This window comes from Thermobia domestica, chromosome 10 (genome assembly GCF_964235325.1).
Source record: "Thermobia domestica chromosome 10, izTheDome1.hap1.1, whole genome shotgun sequence".
NCBI classification, from domain to species: domain Eukaryota; kingdom Metazoa; phylum Arthropoda; class Insecta; order Zygentoma; family Lepismatidae; genus Thermobia; species Thermobia domestica.
This window is the reverse complement of record NC_137463.1, coordinates 33,411,029-33,432,612: the sequence shown is the minus strand read 5'-3', so window position 1 is coordinate 33,432,612 and position 21,584 is coordinate 33,411,029. Positions and strand designations below refer to the sequence as shown.

The 21,584-nt window shown below is 34.9% G+C and overlaps 1 protein-coding gene across 6 annotated transcripts in view; it reads left to right on the top strand.

Annotated features, from left to right (window-relative positions):
- Positions 1-21,584, top strand: part of LOC145662414 (USP6 N-terminal-like protein) — a 318,623-nt gene that overhangs the window by 72,015 nt on the left and 225,024 nt on the right. For 5 of the 6 annotated variants that reach the window (XM_081727967.1, XM_081727963.1, XM_081727969.1 and 2 more), the window contains exon 2: positions 10,138-10,339. The exons of the other annotated variant lie outside the window; for it this stretch is intronic. The gene's annotated coding sequence lies outside the window, so the exon portion shown is untranslated. The remainder of the gene's footprint in view (positions 1-10,137; positions 10,340-21,584) is intronic. 6 annotated transcript variants of the gene reach the window in all.

The window sequence follows — 21,584 nt, the reverse complement described above, 5'->3', positions numbered from 1 at the left end:
GGCCTTAATACATTGGTACCTGATACTTTTGATACTATAATTTAATCGTGGTCTTGGTTTTTCAAGTTCTTTGTTTGTCTTTACACGTGTACTAACTGAGTGTTTTGTGTCAACAAATTGTGTTGAAAATATAATTGCATTTTTCTTGAGGATTCTGTACATTAGGCAATTTATCCTATAAAAATAAAGTTTATCTAATTTTAATATGTTCAGTTCGTGGAATAGCGGTTCTGTATGTGCAAGAAAATGTTCATTTTTTATTATTCTTATTACTCTCTTCTGAAGAATAAAGAACTTATATTTAAGCTTCGTACTAAGTTTCCATACCAGGCTTCGATTCCGGATGAAAGGTATGGGTGGATGAATGCATAGTATTATATTCTTGCGATCGATTCCGGAAACATTTTTGATATTTTAAACATTAACCCAGTGTGTACGAAACTTTTTCTCTGATTGCAGAAAAAAATGTTTCTCCCATGTGAAATGCTCATCAAACCAAGCACCTAAGTATTTTATGTTTTTAACAACTGTTACTTTTTTGAGAGCTCACTGTAATAGGATAGTCATTAATGTTTTGCATTTTATGTCTGTTTCTAAAGAATATGCACTTAGTTTTACCAACATTTAAAGTTAATTTATTAATTCGAAACTACTGTGATAATCTAACTCAAAATTAATCGACTTCTGTATTGTTTTAAGCTCTGGTCCTTTCATGAATATATCGTCCGCAAACAGACAGCACTGGGAATTTTTCAATACACATGGCAAGTCGTTAATATATAAAAGGAATAGTAGTGGCCATAATATGGAACCTTGAGAAATTCCACAGTTTACTAGTGCTGTGGTAAATGTGTGTCCATTCACACTAGTGTATTGCAACCGATTCTTTAAGTAGCTTTTCGTAAGATTGAAGGCGACTTCCCGTATTCCATAACATTATAGTTTCTGAAGTAATATTTTGTGATTTACGTTATTGAACGCTTTTTTTTAAAAAAAAAATAAATAAATGAACACACCTATCAGATAATTTCTCTCAAGAGCATCTGAAATGTAGTTTGAAAAACCATTAATGACAAGTTGTGTAGACTTATTTTCCTGAAATCCATATTGTTCTTGAATTAGTATTTTATGTTTTTGTTATGAACTCTATTAATCTTAAATAGATTGTTTTCTCAAATATATTGCTCAAAGTAGGGAGTATCGAAATTGGTCTGTAATTAGTTTTACATGTTTTTTTTTTTAACCGCCTTTGTACACTGGTATTATTTTTGCGATTTTCATTCCATCAGGGAATATTCCTGTTTCTAAAGTTCTGTTAATTGTATGCTCTAGAATGGGTGCTATTTCCTTACCATTGATCATTTTTGTGTTTATATTGTCATGTCCTGTGCTTGATTTGTTAGGTAAAGCCCTAATTATGCTACATATTTCAATTTCACTTTTCAACATTTCGAGATATATGGTGAGAATAGTCCCCTGGTAATTATTTTATATTGGCCGCTAAGTTTGTCCCAACTGCTGCGAAAAAAAAAAAAAAAACCTCATTTGCTACTTTTATCTCCTCAGGAATAAGGGTTCCAAGTTCATTAACGATGTTTATCTCCGCATGTTTTCCCTTTGTTTGCATATTTATTGCCAATTTGATTACCTCCCACTTTTTCTTACAAGGCAGGGTACCCCGGTGTAACACGTCGATTGTGATAAGATTGCACAGACATAGAGAACATTGAAAAAGAAGCGACACGTATTTTTTTATATCGGCCTGCAAGCGCATTGAAAGTGTCAAATAAGGGCGTAAAAGTGGGATCAAAATAAGAATTTGAGGAATATAGTGGGAACGAGAAGAGATATCGGGAAAGGTTAAATGTACGAAATACTACCCATAATCGACACAAGGCAATGAAGTAGAACGCACCCATGCGAAGAAAGCAGAACATCCGGAAATGGACCAATCACGTGTACAACTTTGTCATAATGTGTTACGGAAATGAGCGAAGAGTGTGGTAAGGAGTAGGAAGAAAGAAGGAACTAAAACGGAAAATACGTGTTTTTGCTGTGGGTGCATACGTAGTCCGTATGCAAAAGAGACGCAGATTCATCTCAATGCACGAAGATGGGAGAGCACGCAAGAAGGATGCAAACGCCATTCGTACAGGCAACCAGCGAGACAGTAATGCGCAGTAGGTTGCATATATTGCGTGATGGGCACAAGAATGCATAGCACACTGGAGTGTAATAGCTGGTGGTCCTCATACGTAAGAACAGCAACAGTAATATCAGTTCTACGCATGAGCAACAGTAATATCAGTACCGCGTATGAGTATCAACATTAAATCACTTCGACAATAAGCGTACAACATAACAGTAATAGTAACATTTTTGTGCGTACACACATTTTCGTTTCACACATCCATTTCATCGTTATTCCCATTACGCGATATATGCAAACCACTGCGCAGTACTGTCTCGCTGGCTGGCTGTATGAACGGCGTTTGCGTCCTTCCTGCCTGCTCTTCCATCTTCTTGCATTGAGATGAATCTGCGTCTCTTTCATATACGGGTTACGTATGCACCCAAAGCAAAAACACGTATTTTCCGTTTTAGTTCCTTCTTTCTTCCTACTTCTTACCACACTCTTCGCTCATTTCCGTACACATTGTGACAAAGTTGTACACGTGATTGTTCCATTTCCGGATGTTCTGCTTTCTTCGCATGGGTGCGTTCTACTTCATTGCCTTGCGTCGACCATGGGTAGTATTTCGTACATTTAACCTTTCCCGATATCTCTTCTCGTTCTCGTTATATTCCTCAAAATCTCATTTTTACCCCATTTTTACGTCCCTATTTGATCCTTTCATATCCCCTATTTGACCCTTGTTGGCCGATATAAAAAATACATGTCACTTCTTTTTCAATGTTCTCTATGTCTGTACAATCTTATCAGAATCGGCATGTTACATCGGGGTATCCTGCCTTGTTAATATTATTCCCTGCCTCGCTCATATTATTCATATAATCGGTGTTTTTGGCATTCTCGATAACTTTCTTTGAAGTATTGCGATATTGTTTGTATTTTTCGCGATGCCCTAAATTGAATGGATTTTGGGTACTTCTTTTCCAAACACTATCCTTTCTTAGTCGAAGTATTCCGCAGCATAGAGTTTCCTTAGTTCTGTGTGAAATATAGTAAATTATTGAGAATCAGAAACAGGGTATTCTTCTGAACTGGGACCTTTTCTTTCTGTAGTCTTATTCTGCTAATGAAATATATCAGGTTTGATACGTGGTTTCTATCTCATTGCTACTAAACAATTTTTAGGTTCACATAGTGTAAATTTATGATGACTTGCGTATAAGACTTCAATTACTGTATTAACGAAATTTGATATATAAATAAGAATTACGTTCACTGTTTGATGCCTTCTGACAAGTCTATTGAGACGACTAATAATGAATAAGTGCATAAAATTTCGTTCTCCATTTATTTTAGCAAATCGATACATGGCATTTATTTAACGTGTAACAGTTAACGATTAACTTCAATCGGTGAATTTCCCCCCTTCTAAATAGCAACGTTTTTTTCTTCAAAAAATTGAACAAGTCCGAACTTCAAGTTCAGTGGCCCGTAACTCGGGGTTTCGATGGATTGTGGTGCATAACTTGGGAAGCAAACTTTTGCAGAGGAAAATGTTCCACACCTACTTCACCAGTGGATTTACGGTCCGTGAACAAGGTGTGCAATAAGTAAAATAGCGCACTCCCTGTATTTATATAGAATAAAAATTGATTACACAGTTTCACACCGTGTTTTATGTATTACAATACCTTTACCAAATGACGTGACTAATGTATAGTTTTACTGAAAACCAAAGCAAGTGTAAAAGCAAAACTTATTTTTACGTAAGTGCGAAACCTATTTTTGTTCACATTCCAATAGTTTTAAAATTTTCTGATTTCTGTTGATAGTTTGTATAATACAATTTGCTCGTAGATAATATATTGCTCGTAGATATATCTCTTCTAGTAGATAATATATTGTACTATTTTTCTCTAGCAATTTTAGTGTGTAGTATTTGTATTCTTAATGTTTTATATAAGTTTAATAATAATAGTATAATTATATAAGAACATTTTTATTTAGTGTAATTTGTGTATACATGTATAGTGTAGCAAAAAGGATCCCTCTAACGAAACTTGACTGACTCTTAAGTTGTTAATTTCTTTTGTATTGTTATAATAAAAGGTAGTATATGATAAGAACTATTATGTATTATTTATGTCCTTCTCTTCAAAATATTACAATTCATCTTACACTCTAAGCAAAAGAAAATTTACCTTTCTCATATGGCGCTGGCGCCGTAAGGTTGATTTAATTTTTCTCTGTTTGTACTGATATGTTTATACATGTTAAAGATACCAATGTTATCAGTTTACGAAAGAAGCTTATGAGAGCTGTAAGATTTGAATTGATTAACGCAGTCCGAACATTTTTACAAAGATTCTGCACATATTAATATATCCGCTTATGTCCAATCATCATGTCGCCACTGCGTTCGTGAAAAAATATGGGGTACGGCCTTACTATCATGCCCTCCCTGTAGCCGCCAGTGGTTACCCAGCCCTCATGCCAGATCTGGCCAGTGAGATCACGTACAATTTACATTGTTTTATAATAATAATAATAATAATAATAATAATAATAATAATAATAATAATAATAAAAGGCGAAAATATGTTAAGGTGACACGTAAATGTGTTAATAAAGGGTGATTCAGGAAAAAACGGGAAATTTTGAAAATTAAATAATTTCATGGAAACAAATTATTTAAAAAATATTTATGTCATTTAATAGTAAAAGTAATGCCATTTTAGAATACATAAAATTTATTTTTTTTAAAGATGGCATTTTACAGGTGAGCTCCTTCTCTACGCAAACATACCTGCATTCTCTTTGTTACATTGTTCGGTTTGCACACTGCCTGGAGGTTTCTTTTTCATTACCGAACCAGTTTGTTTGAAGTTACGTATCCATATTTTAATTGCATGTGCTGATGGAACACGATTGTGGCGTCCTAGATTAAAATGACGGCAGAATTCTCTACGTGCCCACACCGCCATTGTTCTTGTAAAACGCTTTGATCGCGAAAGCACATTGCGCACCATTCCAACCATTCGTGATAACTAAATGGCAGGATGTCGTTAACAAACTGGCATACGTTATTCAGTGTTACCAAACGCACACTGTTGCCAACACGACTTTCAAAATTTCCCGTTTCTTTGAATCACCCTATATAAGTATTTATTACAGTTTAAAATGTTTGGTTTATACACTTAATATAGCCTATGTTAATGCATATATGTTTTTATGTTATACTCTAATGGATTTATCGATTTGAACTGTGACTGTTCGATAACAATTCATATTTCTTCGTTTTGGTAAGAAATAATGTTGTCAGAGTGATAGGCCTATAAAAAGTTTTAGAAACACAATTCTTCGCTCTTTGAATATGGATTACGTTTTCAATGCATAACATGAAACAGGAAAAGCGATAAGGAGTCAGTCATTCACTGACGTTTGTAAAATCGGAAATAAATAAAACTTCGTATGAAATGAGGGGTAATGGGAAATTTTTTGTACACTGCTATTGTGGGTTGTTCATACTGAAGCACGTACCAAAAACTTTTCTTCGCAAATCTGAACAAAACATCAATCCAGCAGCACCATTTCAGATTTTAGCTGGAAGAAGGCAAGTTTCTTCACCGACATAAGAATTACATGTTTTGTATTAGTATATTAATATAAAGTTGATTAAAATATATGTATTACTCAAACTTCAGGGGAGGGGAATCCTTCCCGTGTCCTCTCACTCCAAATGACACCCCTAGTCCCATCATAATTCAAGTTTGCTCTAACTATGGCGTCTTCAAAGTAAAAACCTTCCAATTGAAGTTTTTTTTAAAATTTTATTTAGTAATTATTTAAATGTGGATTAAAGTGATATATTCTTGAAAAATACTGTTTTTTTTTCCTTGTTGCTGGAGAACGTGTTTTAGTGTATATGTGGTCAAAAATACAGCAACATTAAAAGATTATTATTCCATTGAAAGAGTCTATGTTTACCTCGTTCAGTGAGCTATAAAGACTGGAATAACCTGGAACTTGTTTCCGTGATCTCGATATTTAAAAAGTACTTGAAGAGCGGTCTCACCACGACGCATCGTCGTCTTAATAATGACGACTCTCAGTTAATAGGTCGTTTCTGATTGGGTTCAGATCGATTTCATAAAGCGTGAAATGATATTACAGTGTGGAAAACTTTGATTCTTAAAAGAGGAGAAAGAAAGAATGATAGACGGCCATAGAGAACATCATTTTCGTATTGTAATGGAGAGTTTTCTGTAATGGAAATGTAGATTTATATAGCCTCTTCCTTGAATACAGGCTGTCGGATAACGGAACACATCCTTAGCGTACTTCCTTCCCCCATCATTGACACCAAATTGTGTTCTCGTAAAGAGTATTATTACCGAACTCTGCGGGTTTCAGAATAGTTAACTGGTTAACGTGATGGCTTTTCGTGCACGTGGCCCTGGTTAAGAAAATCTCTGTAACATCAGAAGTCAGTCTGAGTGAATGTTAAGCTTTTCATTTGATATGATCTTTGCACAGGCTTTGAAATCCGAGAGGCATCAGAAAGGAAGTAAAATGAATGAATTCACCTTTGACATTATATCATCAGAGGTAGTGAATGAAGAAAACTTCCTTTCTTTAAAAGATTGAAGTCATGAGAGTAGGCGGCATTGTTTGCGTGCTTATAAAAACTTGTCAGTTCCTTATAACCCTCTGTCCTAATTGTCAAAGGAGAAAATTAGCAAATCTTGTCACAAGACCCTGCAATAACAACTCTTAAGGATTACGTGTAATGTATTTCTTTTAGTTTTCGTAACGAAATTGTACCAAATTAAAAATGAAATAAAATATTTGATTATTTTATGACAAGCGTTACCTTTTATGGTTAAAAAAAATCGTAATGTACTTAAGAGCCTGACATACTAAAAATAATACAAGATTTACCATTTTTCTTTTGCCTGTTTTTCATAAGTGAAAGGAAATAATGAAATGCAACTTACCACATTCATAGATAGTATTATTCTACAACAGAAAATATGAACCTGTAGAATTTTCAGTGTTGCCATCCATAGAAATTACGTTGTTGCGAGAATAACAATTCCCCCAAAATCTAAGTTACGACAGCGACTAGGGGAACGAACTCAACTGTATTTGATTACGTATTATGTTGTTTTGCTATCCTCTGAACTACTTTTTAAATAACATTATTATTTAATTTTGATAACTGTATGTTAAAACTATTCTCTTTAGTACAAACTAAATACATCTATTTAAAAAGTAGTTTACAAGATTCCAAGACAACATGATACGTAAACAAATGCAGTTGAGTTCGTTCCTCTAGTCGCTGTCTTAACTTAGATTTGGGGGAATTGTTATTCTGACCACATTGTAATTTCTATATATGGCAAGATTAAACAGATCTGCACTTCATATTTTCTGTTGTAGAATAACATTATCTATGTTTGTGATAATTTGCATTTCATTATCTCCTTTCACATATGAAAAGCAAGCAAAAGTAAAATGGTAAATTTTGTATTATTTTTAGTATGTCAAGCTCTTAAGAAAACATTATTACATTTTGCTCATTATTAAATGTGCATCAAGTAACGAGACAGTTGTCCTTAATTTCCAGTTTATCAAATATTAATAGATATAGTAGAATTATAAACTAAACTAGATTTTATCAGCACTGAAACTGTTCAAAAGGCATTAGCGGTCACTCGAGGACTACCAATAAGCTTAATTTTGTCTCCATTACAGAGTCTGATGCTTTCTATTGTCAACAGGTAAAACAAGGAAGACTTGCTTGATCTCTGTTGATTAATATTACCTTTAGACCTTGACTTTCAAGGAGAAAAGTTAGTTTGTATAAGTTTCAGTTTTCATGTATCTAACAGCTGGAACATATTAAAGTTGGTAGTAGCGGTTCATAAAAGGCTGAGACAAAAATGTACAAATTACTTTAGAAAGATGCTTCTATAATTAGAGATTAATTCTCTTGCTCGATAATAATCGTTACCTCTCTTGTAGAGAGGTATTTTTCGGATATAAGGACACTGAAATAACTTTTTCACTCACAAGTCTCTTCCACTTCTATTCCAGTGTAACCTTTTCATCAAAGTGCTAGGTAGGTTTACCGCCAAAGGGACGATAATGACTAAACCTCCCCATCAATCCCTCACACAGATTTGTTAACTTTCGGAGTAGATAGCCCGAGAGTATTTTTTTTTTTTCGTTGCAACCTTAATGAATGACAATTTCGAAATCCAAAATGCTCTATTTGGTCGCAGAAGTAGTTTTACATGATTCTGTCGTTTTTGAATCAATGATGTTTTCACAAGTTTTTTTTTTTAAAAATATTATTATTATTTCTTTTTCTCTTTTTTAATGGTGTCAGTGAACGTCGTTACAATTTTTGCATATTTTACATATATAAAATATTATTACTAGAAACATGAAGTTTTCGTTTTAACGATAACATCGAAAACTTGAAAAAGGCAAAGTATATAGCAGGGATGCAAATAACCACTCGCCCGGGGCGAGTGCTTCATCAGTGCGGGCGAGTTCTTAATATCACTGTTAAAATACCGAAGGTAAGTAAATGATTTCTATTATGGAATGTGGGCTAGTAGCTTTTTTTCTTGAGCTAGTAAAATTTTGTTGCTTATTTGCATCCCTGGTATATAGATATACCTAAATATATGATAGAAGGCCGTTTTTATGTTTTTAAATCGAGAAATAACGCGATTTTGGCACTTTTTTAAAAAATAACACCGAAATGCACTGCATAAAGCGATAGATTCGGGAAATCGCCATGTTGGCCGGTAATACTATTAAAATAACACAAGTTCCCTTTGCAAAAAATGTGATTCACAGAAGACCATAAGTCCTGTAATTTTTAGACCGGTTGGTTAATGGAAGTTTGCTCCTAAAATTTGCTTTCTATGCTCCTGAAGCAATATCTTTGCCAGCCTCCAACGTTGATTCTGAAAGCTATTTTTGAAAATACAACTCCGTAGTTACGATAAGGAGGCAAAACCTTAAAAAAGAAAATGTAGAAATATTGACAATTTTGTCCTTTGAAAAATAAGAAATATTGAAGAAACTACTAATCGCCATTAAGTGAAAATGTGTGTTGATAATATGAGTTGCGTTTTAAATAATTATATTGTGAATTGATTTTTTTTTTTTAATGAAGAAACGTTTAGAAACACTATGCTATGAATTACGTTTTAGATAAGTATATTGTGAATTGTTTTTTGAAGTGAAGAAAATGTTAAACACTGCAGTGTGGTTTTTAGTCGATATATGTATTCAAATCATACATTAAATAAATCCAAGTTTAGGAGGGATATCGAGCCATTTTTTCTCAGATGGTAACTCCAAAAATATAATTTAATTCTTTTAAATTTAAGATGTTAAAATTTAAAACTATTCGCTTAATTTTAAAATTATATTTTAATTAGCTTTCACAGACCATTTTCTCTATGTTTACAATATACTTGCGTTTGAAAACCCTTATTTGCTTGTATTAAATCGCGGAAAATAACACCGATTTTGGGCAAAAATAACACCGATTTCAAGGATAAAATAAAACGAAAACTTCACGTCCCTAATTATTATTTAGGTAGTAATTTCAGGAAGCTTTAGATTTGACCCGAATCCGTACAATAGAAGCTTTAGGCTGGACCAGTTGTTGATGATGAAAAGATTTTCGACAGAGACTGTTGGATCTTCAGATGCCATTAATGCTTAATAATAATAATAATAATCTTACTATTGATGTGACTGAGTAAACTTGAAAACATGTATTTCTATGATTTTCCGTACTTTTACAAGTGCAGTCTCGTTCAAATAAAGTTTCCGTATAAATAAGCGTATTTGTTCATAAGTTTAGAATAATTAACCAATTTGGGTACAACGTCGTACAGTGAACTATTGATAGAACTCTTCAGCTTTAAAATAGATTTAATTATCAATCATTTCTCTCATTTTGTATTTTGCAGGTGTTGAAGCATTTGTAAATAAAGCGTTTACTTTCGGAGTGGACGCAGTGGTGTAGAGGGGGAAATGGGTGTTTGTGGAAATTTTAGACTAGAACACGACAAGGAATTAATCCATGCAGAAAGTTTAATCTAAAGTGTGATTGGACGAAACGCTGGGGAAAAATTGGAGATCGTTCAGTCCAGGAGAACCGTAACACAGAAGGTAAGTCTAAATGCATTTAGAATGAATCTAACCGACTTTTAGTTAAAAGGGCTGCAGCTGGTAAGGAAGAGGAGGTTCAGTTTAATGTGAGCTGTAAAAACTTTTCGTTATATATATATATATATATATATATATATATATATATATATATATATATATATATATATAGGGTTTGATTTGTTATTATTTTAATGGCACAATAGTTCAATGTAAATGACAGGTACGTTAATGCAGCTGTACCAATGAAATCGTCATGTGCATATGAATCTTCGTGTGTTGTACCTTATTATACAGGACGGAGCAGAGGAAACGCATGTCTGAGCTATCTACCAACGGTCGCACGAACTCAATACTCCTACTCGTTATCGAGTACTAGCAGTTTAAAAAAAAAAAAAAAACATGCGTTTCCTCTGCTCCACCCTGTATTAATAATTGGAAACTCTAGAAGGAAATCGATTATACAATAAATTAAATCGATTATACAGTAATTTAATATGCCTGTGAAGCTTCCATTGGTGCAGTTGGATTAACAAGTCTGTTGTTTGCATTGAACTTTTTAAAAACACTTCATAGACCTGAGATACATTGATTTTAAATCGAAGCTCTGTTCGCTCCTGCTACTTGTTAATCAAAGTATAAAAAGGCTTCATTTGCTTCTAGTGCATCTTCCTTTGTGGTTAAAGTAGTCACCTTTACTGAATGATATTGCTGTAATGTCTTTGATTGTATAAATTAGGTGTAATCTTTGCTTCTGTGTGCATTGTCATCAACCTACAGGGTGAGAAGCAGCAGTATTGGGCATAAATCAGTTAAAATCAATTGAAAGTAATTGCACTGAAAATTAATTGCAATTAAGAGTAATTGAACTGAAAATTAATTGCAATTGATTTCAATTGCAATTAATTTCAGTGTGTCCTTTGCATTTCATATTAATTGTTATTGAATTCAATCATAAAATTTGTAATTAAATTTAAGTCAATTGTTAATTGGTCACCAGAAAGTTAAAACTTGTTACTGTTAATTATTAATTACAAAGGTGCAATTGAAATGTGGGATTAATTGCAATGGAGCAATTGAAACTTGTAATTGTTAATTGCAGTTGAAGTTAGCAATGAAAATTGAGGATAAGATGATGTATGTATATTGTGATGTCAGCTTGTTACTGTATCACACATTTGAAATAAAGTACTTGCATGAAATGCTGGATAACTACCATCCCCTCGCCCCATAGGAGAAAAGCCGGAAAGGACAGATTTTTGATATTATGTTTGTGATTGTGTCCCTTTCGGAAATCCTCTATATGAATGTCATGTACACAATTTACTAACAAAATATCGATTTCTAAAACAACGACCGAGTAAACAGCGACTGCCACCAAATCAGCGATTAGGAAAATAGAGACTATCAATAGCAAATATCAATACGAAAAATCTTAAAATTAGTGGGCAGTGTAATTTCGCATCTGAGTTCCTTTGAATAGTTATAATGTTCCCTGCCGCATGACTTTTGGTGCATAAATGACGTACCATTATTGAATATTGCGTATCGAAATTTGTCAACAGTTTATTGCGTCTAATATGGAAGTCGGACACCAATACTGAACGTCGGCAAGTGAGTTTCATTGCGCAGTGTGAAACTACGGTAAACTTCCAAACTATGCGAATGCAATACTTGAAGTAGTGCATCTATAACTACAGGTTCTAATAGAGGAATAGGATTAAAGATAAAACCTGTTCCTCGGACGCTGAATCCATAGCAATAATCCATCACTCGCTATCTCGTACTATTTTGGCTCTGTGGAGATTAACATTAAAACCAGAAGTTCTAATTGCTGTCTATCACTTACTGTTGCAGTAAACGAGTACAATCAGAGATGAAACATACTCTTGCGGTACTGAGTCTTCATGAAAAAACTGCCCATTGCTATCTATTTCCATTATGCGATCAGTGTTGTAAGTAAGAAATCGTAGGTATACACCACTTCCGGCTTAAACAGATATGTAAAAGTCGAGACAAAACTCGTTGTTGGGACGCTGAATCTGTGTCACAAAACCACTTTTCGAAATTCTTTCGAAACGTCTTTGTTCTATGGAAATAAACGTTGAAACCGGAAGTACTAATAAATTGCAACTACTTCCTGTTTTGTCAGTGTTGCGGTTGGTGGTGGTATGTTCTTTCAAACGCTCAGTCAAATATTCTTTTACATTTCATTTATTAGGTATGTATGGAAAAAGTTGTACGGTGCAATATAGACACAACTACAGTTTCGACTATTAATGAAAAAATCAATTGAAAGTAATTACTGTGGAAATTAATTGCAATTCATTCTCGTTGAATAATGACGAACTGCAGTTAACAATTGACCATTACTTACTTCAATTGTTAATTGCAACTAAGCATTGAACTTACATATTAATTGTTAATTCAATTGAAATTCGTCCAACAATGGTGGGTAGTCATGTTAACTTTCAGTTCGTGAGATAGTTGTAGTACATGTATAGGTGTTCCTCTTTCAATTCAACCAAGGTTAATAACCAAAAGAAGAAATCCAGCGTAGAATCCCAGCCTGCGGAACATCAAATTAGTGTTTCATCTTACAAAGTAAACCAAAATATCACAGATGTAAATCTAGTAGCCAGATCAAAGAGTTCGGTCGCCATTGATATGGTATTTGGCAAAGTAAAGACCAACTGATATCACCAAACTGAAATATATGATCGTCAGTGGCGACCGGAAATTTCGTCCTCTGGTGAAAGCAATGTCTCGTCTCGGAAAATGGATCTGTTTCTGTTCGAAGAGCTGTTTCGTCTCGTATCTATTCACAAAAAATAGGTTTGTTCTCTCTCATGTGTAATTCTTGTACGCGTTATGCCTTTTCCGAACTCAAGTTTTATGTTTCGAAGAATATTTGTCTGATATTATGGAAGAATATTTATCTGATATTATGATAGCGCTGCTGGTAAATCAGTTAAATCGAGAAGTAGCAAATAGCGCTGTTAACATTTGAATAGAGTCTAGTCCATTTTTTTCGAATGTTCGAATGACATTCGTTACCAGGGGCGGCTTTAGGATTTTAATTTTGAGTAAGTTTGCTCCTTGACTTATGGATACATATACACATTTGATTGATTAATGACAGTAGGAAATTATTTTTACAGTAGTGGTTGATGCTATTTGTTAAGTAATTATCTGCCATTAATATAAATAATGGAAAATATATTTACTCTTTATTGTATCATTTAGCATTTATATATATTTTCAAAATTTTTGGGTAGGTCCGTGTCTACCCGGCCTACCCGCTAAAACTGACACTGTTCGTTACTCGAATATTTAAAAGGTTATTCGAATAATGGATATTCGAGTAATTTTAGCAGCACAGGTAGCAAACTCTGATTGAGAAAGTGATAAGGTGAGCAGAGTAATTACGCATCATATCAGGAGAAAAGCTTTATATTATAGAAGTAATGTATGCTAGCATAATTTAGTAGATCAAAGATACAAAAGAAGAGCATTATATAATCTTCCGTCTCTATAGCAACCTATAAAATGTAGTGATTGCAAATTGTTGAAGAAAGAAATGTATTTGCATTTCAATAGGAAATCAATTCCCGGCTTCTTTATTTGCTGCTATGTGAATGTTCTTCCGTTCAGCGGTTGTGACAATCGATCAGGCTGTTTGCATTATAAACAACTGGACCACGCAGTTACATTTTCCCATGTGTGGCATATACGTGTGTATGGAGGAAACTCGTATGATCCGTGGATGTAAAACAAAGCAATCGATCATCAAAGAGTAGCCAGAGGGAACAGTGTTCCGTGAGGAGAATCTAGAGCGTGCATGGACTGACCTACCAGAAAAATGAGGGAGTGCTAAAGGATCCATGAAATGGTGGGAGTGCTCTAAACTCACCACAAGAGAAGTAAGAAGGGTCTGTCCCCTCTCCTCATGCTTCCTGTCGACACTGCATCCATTGAAGAAACCGTCCGGCAACTGCATTAGTAATCAGTCAGTCTAATGAATGAACGTGTATTTCTAAAACAATTTTCAACATTTGCCTGTTAAGTAAGTACGTAATAGTCAATCAATCCGTATCTGATGATTTAAGCAGCAATGTCTGAACTTTGGCATTTGGATTTTCGACGTAGTAAGGCCGATTGATTTATTTAAAAAGAAACAAAAGCTAAGGAGTTTGGTTTACCAACCAAAACTCCATTGTATATTTACCGTGTGTCCGCTCGTTCGGAAGAGAGAAAATTTCAAGTACTACAGAAGGACAATTCACCTAAGATAGTCAAAGTTTGTGCGCTCACCTGCTCACGACAATCCCTCCACCAACGGTTGTGCTCGATGTGGTGGCTACGAGCCTGGGCTATCGCCCTGCAACGCAATTTCCACTGAAGAGTGTGCGTCGAAGGTGTGTGGAGGGAATTGTTGACCACACCGCTTGACAAACTTTCCAGAGCCCCGTTATAGTGGTGAGACGCCTTCGCGCGAGGCCTTGTTTCAGAAGGCCAGAGGCGCAGAAATCCATCGGCAACGCATCTGGTGACTTCACAGGTATGGACGAGAAGGGTATAGCAGACACATCAGTCTCCGTGGCCATACGCCGATAATACGCGACAGAACTGCTAGCAGTGTGACTGGATGCTTTGTCCATGTAGATCCACACCTTCCGGGTATCCCTGCCGTACAACTGTGGGATGTGAGTTTTGTAAAAGTGTTCCATGATGTTCGTTTGAAAGTAGGCTGCATTCACCTTGGCTTTCGAATCCACACGATGCATTGACAACTTCCCACGGGCGCAGAAACCTGCCATCACGATGAAACCTTTCGAAAAGTTCTCGCGATATTCACGGACGAACTCGCCGCGGCCCTTCGCATTATGTGATGAAAAAGAAATGTCCCTGGGCTGTACTTTATGGCAGCCGTACTTGGCAATGTATACTTCATGGATTGCCACAATTTTGGCTATCGTTGATGAAAGTGATCCATTCGAATATATATATCTCCTCGTATAGTCCCATAGAGGGTATTATAAATGGATTTTGTTTGGTAATATGCAATCCAGCTGTACCTAATGTTAGGTTGGTCGCATACCAGTAACTTACTTTCAATATTTTAACCAAACTCCTTTACGTGTTGTACTCGTAACAATGCTAATTATTATTAGTACAGTGAAACCTCCCTTAACGGACACCTCTATAATACGGACAGATTTTTTTGTCCCGGCAAAAATATATGTTCTTTTATATAACAAAACCCTCCCTTTTACGGACACTCTCAGATACGGACGCGGACAGTCCATTTTTTCCCCCAAACGTTTCAATAACCTCTTCATAACGGACAGGAATTTTTCTCGATTCTGCGATATATTACATACAGGAGACAAAAGTATTTTTCCCACAAGTGTATCTATCATGAGTCTAGACCGGTGAACCATCAAACAGAACACCTTCAAGCTGAACTTCAAATTATTTTATTCTGCTCTCAATAAATTGCTTTCTGGGGGAAATTCTAGAAAACCTTCAATAAGCTATAACACTCATGCAGGGTCAGTCGTATGGCCAAGAATTCTATACGAAAGATCTTTCCTTCCCTAACAAATTTAGTCCTTTTTCCTCTGGACCTTGCATCTTTCCGACAATTTCATAGATAACAAAACAAACGTTGTTTGATTTACAATAACATTTTCAACGAACAATGTTTCCTCTCTTACATTCTTAGTAAAGCAACTTTCTCTAAGATGATATTCTTTGCGATTGGGGCGAGTCAACAAACATATGCACTCCCAATAACTTGCCTTTTCATCCATTACGCCAGTACACAAACACACACACACACAGATATTTTTTCCGCAACCGTACTGAGGATTCTCAGTGGACACTATCTAATGAGTTTAGCCGGTTAGTTGGTTCCTAACGCATTTTTTGAGAAGGTCCTGAAAATTTGAAATAAATGAAAAACTCTTTCCCTCCCATGTAGGAAGAAAATGATCATACATGCATTATCTTTTGCAATATACGAATATATTAACACGTCCCCCAGCAATAATACTATTTAACATAAATTAATTTCTCCTTCATCCCTTCCAGTAATTCAAATACGTACTAAATAGAGTATTTTCATATTGAATTTTACGTATTTACGCTCATACATAATATATCTACTGTATATTACTCCTTACAACTACCGTTGCGAGAAATTAAATTACTGTAACCTCTCTGTAACGGACAAAATTTCATGTCCCATTGGTGTCCGTTATTGAGAGGTTTCACTGTATTCGCCTCGCTTAGAAAGTAGTTATCTTGAAATCAGGCAAGTTATTTGCATTTTAGTTTGGTATTTTCCGTCATAAGAACATGAAAAAATGAAATCTGTTTAATATAAAATATAAAATGAACACAAGTATTTGTATCAAATCATCATCAATAATATATATATATATTACGGACATGTTCAGAGTCATGAGTTTCTGAATCTATCGACAATTGACACATGTGTATAGTAACTTCATATTTATATTGTCTCATTTGTATTTACGTCCTTAAAGTTTAAATTGAAAGCCAAACCATTAGAGTGTGTTCGATGCTGTCACATCAGGAATCAAGACCAATACCTTGTGCACCAAAGACACGTTCTAGTCACTTTGATTCGGAAGAACGGCTACCGGTACTAACTTACGTTAGAATAATTGATACTACTATTTACTAAATGAGCTGTGGAGACGTAGTCGGCAGGGCGTCTCTACCAGTTGGGCGGTCATCGGAAAATGCATCTCTTTCTAATCTTGTTCCAGTGTGGCTGACGGGTTCATCCAATCTCTGTGCAATGGGCGCATGAGGGTAAGAAGCCGCAGCGTAGTGCTGAATTTAGTGATCGCACGGAGTCGTGAAGCGTGACCTAGATCTACTAATTTTAGTATCGAATAAAACACGAAGGTGTGTCCCGGTCGTCAAGCCCCATTCATGAAATTTTCTGTGTCATCTCTCGTGCTATATGAAGAACATCTCCTGAGGATGAAGTGTTGTCGGATTGCCGATAAGTTTCCTTTTGTAGTTGTTGTTATATATATTTTTTGCTATTGTTATTGTTGAATAATTGTTAGTGTTCGTGTTATAGTTCTTTAAATGTTCTTTTCTTGTTGCTCGTTCGCCGTGTCTTGCAAGTTTGGCAACATTGTTTGTGCACTTCTGTTGTTTCACCTTTTCTCAAGTGTGTGTTCGGAAAGCAGCTCCACGAATCGTATCGAATTCTTCTGATGCATCACATGTGAGGCAAAACAGTTGTATGATTGGTGTAGAGACCAGGCTTCACGAGTCACCGCGATCACTGTAGTGGTATTGAAATTTGAATAATTATTCAGATAACAAATAATTATTCGAACAGTTGTTCGAATACTGAAAACAAATGGTGGAATAGAAGAAAAATGATTCGAATATTCGAATAATTTTAACAGTAGTAGAGCTGACACCACCTATACGTAGATATATGTCGAAGTCTAGACAGTGTGCAGCCTTACCTCCTCCCAGTCCTTGGGCTTCATCGTGTAGCCTTTACCGAATATGGGGTAGGAGTACGTCCTTTTACCTTACTAACAAGGGACATCACCCAATTGTCCGGCTCCGATTTCAGTGAATATTTTCTAGCTTATAGAGGACATATATTCATTATTTGTGATGACAGAAATTTTTGCCATGGTGCATGTTTTCTTTTTCTTTTTTTTAAAATAACTTTTAAGAGTTGTGATGTGGTTATTAGAGATTACTGCAGAAGTCCCTTACTAACCTTTGTAAACGGAGCGTTAATGAAAGAACAACCATGTAGATACATATAAGGCCTAGGGGGAAGTCGTATGGTACGTATGACATTGACGGAAGTCATCTTAAAATCCGCCATTTTGAATTAAGGTCAAGTTTTTTAAATGAAAATAGGGTAATATGATACATAATTTCGGGCTAGAATTTAATCAGGAAGACAATGGTGAAGTTAGTTTTAAGATAAACCCATTTGGGGAAAAGTTACAGATATAGTAATTGTTTATACTTACTATGTGCGTCAGTCCCTTACCTCCGCTTCTAACCCACGTATTAAAGTAATAAGTGGATAAAAGCTTCGGTAATACATATTATGCTTAGAAGGAAGTGATACGGTAAGGGTATCCTTTACGGCAGCCATCTTGAAATCCGCCATTTTGAATTAATGTGAAATTTGAAAAATGAAAACCATAGTATGTGACACCTCATTTTAATAGCAAATTTTCCCAACAAGCCAATGGTATGCTTATTTTTGTTCTATAGTTAACCAGTATGAATTTAGGACTGCTTCTAATGTGCACCAAATGTCCATTATTCGATCTTTCAAATTGGCAACACTCCTAATTTTCACGGCATGTTTTAAGATTCTAACTGGCACTTTGCAATTGTTGCCATGGCTCATGTTTCTAAATTTATTACATCTTTTAAGAGTTGCGATTTGTCAGTTCATGAATAGTGTTGGGATAAGCATCCAGCAATCTTTCTGAATTTTGAAGACTTGCCATGTAATTATTTATTTCCTATACCTGCCCTTCAAAAACTCTTTTACTGACATGAATCCGCACAACGAAGCAACTCCAACTTTGCATTCAGGTAATACGGAAGACGTAGCTTGTATAGTACACTAAGAAAATAATTGTAGGTGGCGTACTTAAAAAGATAGGTTACATGCGTAATTCCTGTAGTTTTTGGACTTAACGTACAGCAGACGTATAACTGAAAACGCATGTTTTATAATACTTTCTGTATAAGTGTTCCATCTATACGTACTTTCCGTATGATACAATGTAGGCGGTCAAGATCTCACATACAAATGGACGTATATAATATATAGCTGACGAAGGTAACATAAGTATATGCATGTGATACACAGAAAACTGTTAAATGTCAGACATCCTGCAACGACATGATGTAACATCTAAGGGCAGTGCCTATGTAGCATACGGATAACGTATGCTCCGTACTGATTTCTGTAGTAAGCAAGAGGATACAGTATATTTGTACAATATACCTCTGTCCGGAGAACGGATTTTTCTCTATGTAGGTGAGATGAAAAATCAAATGAAAATTCACTTCAAAAAGGAAAACGAATGTGATTGTTGTGTAAATCAAGGGTCTTTTGTTTTGTTTTATATTTATTTTCTATGGCAATTTTTTTTATCTAGTCAGACAAAAAAACTCTTTCGTTTTCTAGCGATTGTTGTCGATGATTCATGTTTGTAAGATTTATAATCAGTATTGATCGGGGACTCAATTAAGTTACCTCTTTATAAACAAGTTACCTGTTTTCATATTATGTTCATGGTATAAACAATGTTTTGGGAACAGTCATATTATGCCTCTTTGATATTTTCTATCATTGCTGCTGTTCCTTTAAAGTTTTATTTATTTTTTTAAAAAATATTGTTTGTCGTTTACGCAACATGTAGGCTAATTTCCTGATAATTTTGTGTTCGTATAACACCAATTTCTTATAATTTCATTTTTATTTCTTACATAGGTCCATAGGTTCTTCATGTATTCTAGTTTAAAATAAATAAATACATTGGAACTCTTCAAAATTCAGAAAGATTGCTGGATGCTTATCCCAACATTATTCATGAACTGACAAATCGCAACTCTGAAAAAATGAAATAAATTTAGAAAACATGAGCCATGGCAACAATTGCAAAGTGCCAGTTAGAATCTTAAAACATGCCGTGAAAATTAGGAGTGTTGCCAATTTGAAAAATCGAATAATGGACGTTTGGTGCACATTAGAAGCAGTCCTAAATTCATACAGGTTAACTATAGAACAAAAATAAGGATACCATTGGCTGTTTGGGAAAATTTGCTATTAAAATGAGGTGTTACATGGTATGGTTTTCATTTTTCAAATTCCACATTAATTTAAAATGGCGGATTTCAAGATGGCTGCCGTCAAGGATACTCTTACCGTATTACTTCCCTATATGCATAATATGTATTACCGAAGCTTTTATCCACTTATTATCATTAATACGCAGGTTAGAAGCGGAGGTAAGGGACTTTGGCACGTAGTAAGTGAACAATTAAATGCCTGTAACTTTTCCCCAAATGGGTGTATCTCAAAACTAGCTTCAACATTGTCTTCCTGATTAAATTTTAGCCCGAAATTATGTATCATACTACCATTTAAAAAATTTGACCTTAATTCAAAATGGCGGATTTCGAGATGGCTACCGTCAATTTCATACGTACCATACGACTTCCCCTTAGGCCTACATGGTGGTTCTTTCATTAACGCTCCGTTTACAAAGGTTAGTAAGGAACTTCTGCAGTAATCTCTAATAACCATATACAACTCTTAATATATATATATATATATATATATATATATATATATATATATATATATATATATAAAGCATGCACCATGGCAAAAATTTCTGTCATCACAAATAATACATATATGTCCTCTATCAGCTAGAAAAAATTCATTGAAATCGGAGCCGGACAATTGGGTGATGTCCCTTGTAAGTACTAAAATATTTGCTGTTCTTTCTTAAATGCTTTCTTTTTAATTTAAATATTTCTTTCAGGAATCAGTTTTATAGAAGACAAATAAGTACTAATTATTCGCCTACCTTCGGAGGGCAGTTATGAAACAGGATTCTCAGAAATGAAACATTACAAATTCGATTAGTACTTGGAATCTACAGATATATTGGATATGTTATTAAAAGCCCAAGTTCCAACAAAACAGATACAATTTATTCAAAGATTCATTAATTGGATTGGAGTTCAGAGTCCCTTTTAAGTAGTGTGGCTATATGAGATATGGATCTACAGTTTAAAAATGAATTCCATCCACCACAATACATTCAGATTTCAAGAATTTCCTACCGGGAATTGAAACCGGGGCCACGTGCTCCAAATACACGTGCACTAGTCAGTAGATGAGTAAGGAGTTTAAAGAATTGCTCCTTATTCACTCTGAAATGTTTCCTAGAAGTTACGTTTAGGCCAGTGGTTCCTAACACATGACGGTCACCCTCTTGAGGTGTGAAGAGCGAGCAACGGGGGCTCAAATACTGGCAGAAATTAACTCCCTTCATAATTAAAGAAATTACGAACATTGTACGTTAAATTAACCATATAAACACAATTACTGTTGAGTAAGAGCTGTGATTCTATTAACAGCAAAGCTGATAAAAATAATATTGCACTACAGTGGTATGCACATAAGTTG